Source organism: Triticum aestivum, chromosome 7B (assembly GCF_018294505.1).
Source record: "Triticum aestivum cultivar Chinese Spring chromosome 7B, IWGSC CS RefSeq v2.1, whole genome shotgun sequence".
NCBI classification, from domain to species: domain Eukaryota; kingdom Viridiplantae; phylum Streptophyta; class Magnoliopsida; order Poales; family Poaceae; genus Triticum; species Triticum aestivum.
In genome coordinates this window covers 707,851,719-707,856,695 of record NC_057813.1, presented here as the reverse complement: position 1 = coordinate 707,856,695, position 4,977 = coordinate 707,851,719, and the positions used below count along the sequence as shown (strand labels likewise).

At 44.8% G+C, this 4,977-nt stretch overlaps 1 non-coding gene across 1 annotated transcript; it reads right to left on the bottom strand.

Annotated features, from left to right (window-relative positions):
- Nucleotides 1-4,125: 4,125 nt before the first annotated feature.
- On the bottom strand, nt 4,126-4,200 carry TRNAP-UGG (transfer RNA proline (anticodon UGG)). The gene has a single exon. It is a non-coding gene; the product is annotated as a tRNA-Pro (tRNA).
- Nucleotides 4,201-4,977: the final 777 nt, after the last annotated feature.

Sequence of the window (4,977 nt, the reverse complement as noted above, 5' to 3'; positions counted from 1 at the left end):
GCGTTAGCGGCCTTATGCCTATTTCAGTATACGCCCGTGTCAATATGTCTAGACTTACCTATACCCATGCTTCCTTCTTCTTTGACTAGCTTGCTTCCCCTATCAAATAGAACGGGAATGACTGCGTGCTTGGCCATCGTTAGTAAGCCCGCGTAGGGTAGGACCATCATCGAGCAAATGTTCCTTCAAAGGCGCGGAGCGTGCTATGGCAGATTTTCATCCCGCAAGAGGATGCGCCTAACTAAAACGCCGAAAGGCAGTGCAGCCCAATCCGTTGCTTTGCTTGTTGGGTCCACTTTTTGAAAGTTTCTTTGTTCGTAACATTAGTAGTTACTCACTGCATTAGTAGTTACTCACTGGGTGGGTGCACCAACGGCTTTCTAGGAATTTGAGTTGCTCAATACGGACGGAAAGATTCTTTCGTGAAATAAAAGAACGGCAGGTTGATGAGGGAAAGGAAACCAGATCTTTTTTCTATGGTATGGCCTGGGTGGCCTAAGCGAAATCCCGAGATATGAAGGAGCCGATCAATCTACCCGCCCGAGGTAAGCTTGCTCCTCACTTGAGTTGAAGCTGCCTCCGCTCCCTGCCGTCATACGGATTGATTTACTTTATCTTGACATACGCTACGCATATATTTGCTAGAGATATCAATCGAAATAAATAGGAGCTTTCTGAAAATAGAAATCGATATATCCATGGTATTGAATGGACAAGAATTGAATGGGATTGTGGCACCCAGTGATACACTACGCCATGTTATGAACAAAGAAATGATCAAGAATTTCATTATGGCATGGCACTATAGGCCATCGATTCGGTTATAGGAGTAAACGCGGGCAATGGCAAAGAGGAACATTTGGATGGACGACCTCCAAGACACGAGTCACTACTTTAGAACTACGTTATTCCCTGGCGTCAGGTACACATCCGGGGTTGAAGAAGGGACGCATATCAAATAAATGCGATCTAGATCCCTTTAACAGATTAGCAGCATCTTCGCATTCCGAGCCGAGACTATTATGATTACCTACCGAATTGGAGGAATCAAAGATCCTTACTTGAGGAACTTAACTGGCACTCTACTGATTGGACTTTACCGACTTCAGAAACCAGACAAGATTCTATACCGAGCTGACCTATCAACCAGACGGACTTGAACAACTGACCTGTCTGCTATTGTTATTGTCGGGCCTCCAGACCATACCAATTCACCGAGTTAGAAACCGGACCAGAGCTATTAACCGACTTGACGTGCTTTCCTGACTGACAGACCGGACAGACCAATCCAACGAACTGACTTTGCTAGCTTATCGAGCCGAGGAGACAAGACGGATCCATATAAGGATACCAGCAACCCGAAGAGAAGAACCCCAGTTTATTAGAGAGATCCGTTCTATTTCACTAGTTGGGTTTCTGTCTCGGCTTGGCATCTTTGGACAAGAATAAGAAGTATAAGTAGCAGCTTCCTATTCCTTAGTACTTTCCTGTAGTGTAGTTTCTCAAACCAGTGCTTTTCCTGGAATGGATAGAATTCCTCAACTCTAGGAAAACCTGGTATGAAAAATTCCGTATAATATGCAAAATTCCGTTTCCGTATAAAATAAATAAGTAGACTAGCTCTGGACCGGAAATCGAAACCCTGGAAACAAAAGACAGGACAGGTATGAATCACTAAACCTGAGAGCTTCCTTCTCTTCTCCCAAAGCCAACTCTGGATTTTCCTCCTTTCGGCAAAGTCAGAGTGATGCTATCTCTCCTCTCCCCGGCCCTCCGGGATGAAGAATGTCCAACATCCTCTTCTTGGATACCAGATTCCATCCTTATCCACCTGGCTAGAAGCTGGCTAGAAGATCGAATTTCTTGGAATGAGTATCTTTGAGGTGTTTACGTAACTCATCCAGTCCAGAAATAGCTTGACCTGTCCAATTTCGAACGAATCAAGATATCCTATCATTCCGGTAGCTATAGTAGCTATCTGTTCTTCCACTGGGAGAAGGTTTGATTGGGATTGTTTAAGCAATTCCCGTCATAAAAACAATGGATTCTGGCTAGTTTTATCGAGAGCAGAGGCGAATAATAGGCTTGTCACTCTGCGAATTGAGCTAGTTCCTATTTGGATTTGCCAGCTACTTGTTTCATTGCGGCACATTTGAGCCGCTGATCCTACTCTGGAAAGTGAAATACCCACATGAATAGCAGGTCGAATTCCGGCATGGAATAGATCCGCAGATAAGAAGATTTGTCCATCTTGGAGATTACATTAGTAGGAATATAGGCGGAAACCACTCCAGTTGGGCATACTCTCTTCGCCTAAAAGAGAATTGCATTGAGTGGCTCTTTCTAAAAGGCATGAATGCCAATCAAATCAACCCTATCCTTATGGAGAATAGAGATCCACCCACCCACCTTCTATATTCTCCCATCCCCGAGGGAAGACCACGCACGGCCGAGAAAGAAGTGTCTCGTATTCAGCAGCTCGCCTAAGTCCTAACGTTAGTGGAAAGAGTAAGATAAGAAAGCTTAAGCGTGGTAGCCCACAGACCAAATATGAGAAGTTATGTTTTGAAAGCTTCTTATTGAGTCTAGTACTATCCTTTGGAAATTCTTGGTCCTCAGATCTGATACCATAACCAGCATCTACATGCTCATGCTGCAAACTATCACATAGGTCCTATTTCAGGTTCATTTACTTTCTCAAATAAGTAACTTTGTCTAATGTTCCCCGAACGAGTAGTTAAAACAACCACCCCCTGATCCGAAAGGAATGGGTGTTCCTGAGGCTTATTCAAAGGGCTTTCTAGTGAGTTAATGGGGAATGAGGGTATCACCCATAACCAGTTTGAAGATGCAAAAATTATGTTCTTGTCAAGGAGGGGGATTAGCTACACAACCAAGGAAGGCCTTTTTAGATTATTAATATTCTGACTGCTTTTCACTCTTGTCTAGATCTTGATTTTGCTTAGAGGGCAGGCCACAGGACAAAGCAAGAGCTTGAATGCGAGGGGCGCTGCGAATGTTTGCTTCGAAGGAGCCTGTGAGCCAGCGATAATTAGACCCGTTAGTTAGTAGGGACAACTTGAAGTAGGGACAACTTGAATACTCCGCCTGTGTCTAATCATCCACTCGACCAGCCAATGAAACGAATTGAGATGAAAGTGATCGAAAGTTATCTCCCGTAGAAGGAGCTATGTTTGCGAAGGATCGAAGAGAGCGTTGAGGGCGCTAGCAACAGCGTGTTTGTTTCAACACAAGAAGTGTCGATCCAAGCTTTAAGAACTCAATCGTCCGTCCGACCGAATCACTCGTTTATGGCTCTGATTCCAAGTCAGGGTTTAAAACAGTGGTGACCCAACTAGTTGAAAAGTTTTTACTTGGAACACCAGACATGAGAGCCAGCTACAGAGACAGCTAATGATATCAAAGTTGACGAAACAAGAGAGTTTCATTCAATTCTTTTCAGAGTGTACGCCTATGATCAATAGTTCCTTATGTAAAGGATCTTTCCCTTCTCATATTCTATTCGAGAGTTCTCAGTATTTAGCAAAGCTGTTCCTATCTAACGGAGGGCTATTGGATCAAATGAAAAAACATTGTTGAGAAATAGTAGCCACCCGAAGTAGAGGGAATCCAACCTTGCCCAGTCGATGCTCAAGTGGCCCAAAGAAGCAATCTGAAAAGGGAAGAGCTTGTTCTGAAGGAACCGCACTCAAAGGGAATGTTTACTTTATCAAATCATTCTTACTCCTTGGTTACCCCTGATGAAACGAGCCTATTCATTTGACCATTCACTAGTTTGTAAACTGCGCCTACTTCATGCACAGAACTCCGCTCTACTGGAGCCTTGGCATGCTCGAAAAGAAAAAAAGCGGAGTCAATCTTTTCAAATTCCTTGCGAACAATACCGAAGACTTGCGGCGTGTAGTTGCTTGCGTGAGATTTCTCAAGATTGTAGAAAGGGGTTTTTAAAACAGGTTCTTTCTGTCTGAGAGGCTTTGCAATCCAACTCAGTCTCCTTTGTGTGCGCGCACACGCAAGCCAAGTTTCACTTTTAATACCCCTGCCTTCCCGACCACGGATAGGCTGCGGGGCTTTGCACTTCGGCCCCATTGTGTGAATACCACATCAAGGTGACAGGATTCGAACCTATGGCCCTCTGTACCCAAAACAGATGCGCTGACCAGACTGCGCTACACCTCGTCCCCCCCTCAGAACATATGGATCTACCCGATCGATAAAGAAAAGAACCGCAGCGCTGTCGTCCACCCCGCTTTGGGCACGGGGAGGCGAGAACCACCGCTTTTAGGAAAGAAGCCTACAATTTGATTCTCGTCTCGTTTCACTTGCATTTTATTTCGTTCAGTCTCGTTCTGAGAGTGGAATCGAACCACTCACTCTGTTTGGATTTCGAGTCCAAAGGGCCCAGCCAGCGAAAGAGGATTTACAGTCCCACGCAGCCTGCCAGAACCTTTTTCTTGCTTGATTTTTATACGATTTTTTGAGCAACTAGCGCGAAAGCCGTTGCGCGTTAGCGCATCCGTTTTCTTGCTTGATTTTTATATGATTTTCTGAAGTGATCTGTCCAACTAAGTAGAAAAGGACACTAGAGTGTGGCTACACGTGGTATAGGGCTGCTCGTCCCGCCTGGTGTTTAGAAATGACATCCAATCTTTCGGTACCTATCATATATTCTAGGTGGATAAACTTATTTTTGATCAGCATCAATGGGAGATCTGATGTTTTAGAATGACCTTCCCCCGATCAGAGAAGGGGCTTGGTCTGGAACGGATTGAGACGGAAAGCGGTAATCAATCGCCGCGTGGTGGAACGCTTGTTGGAGAAGGGTAAGCGCCTCCATGTCGTAGGGGTGGGTAGGCCAATAGAAGACTAGGGAACTTAGCCTAGCCACTCAGTTCTGCCCCGAGCCAAGTCTATTTAGTGTCAGCAAACACATACCACTATCTATATATAGGTTTT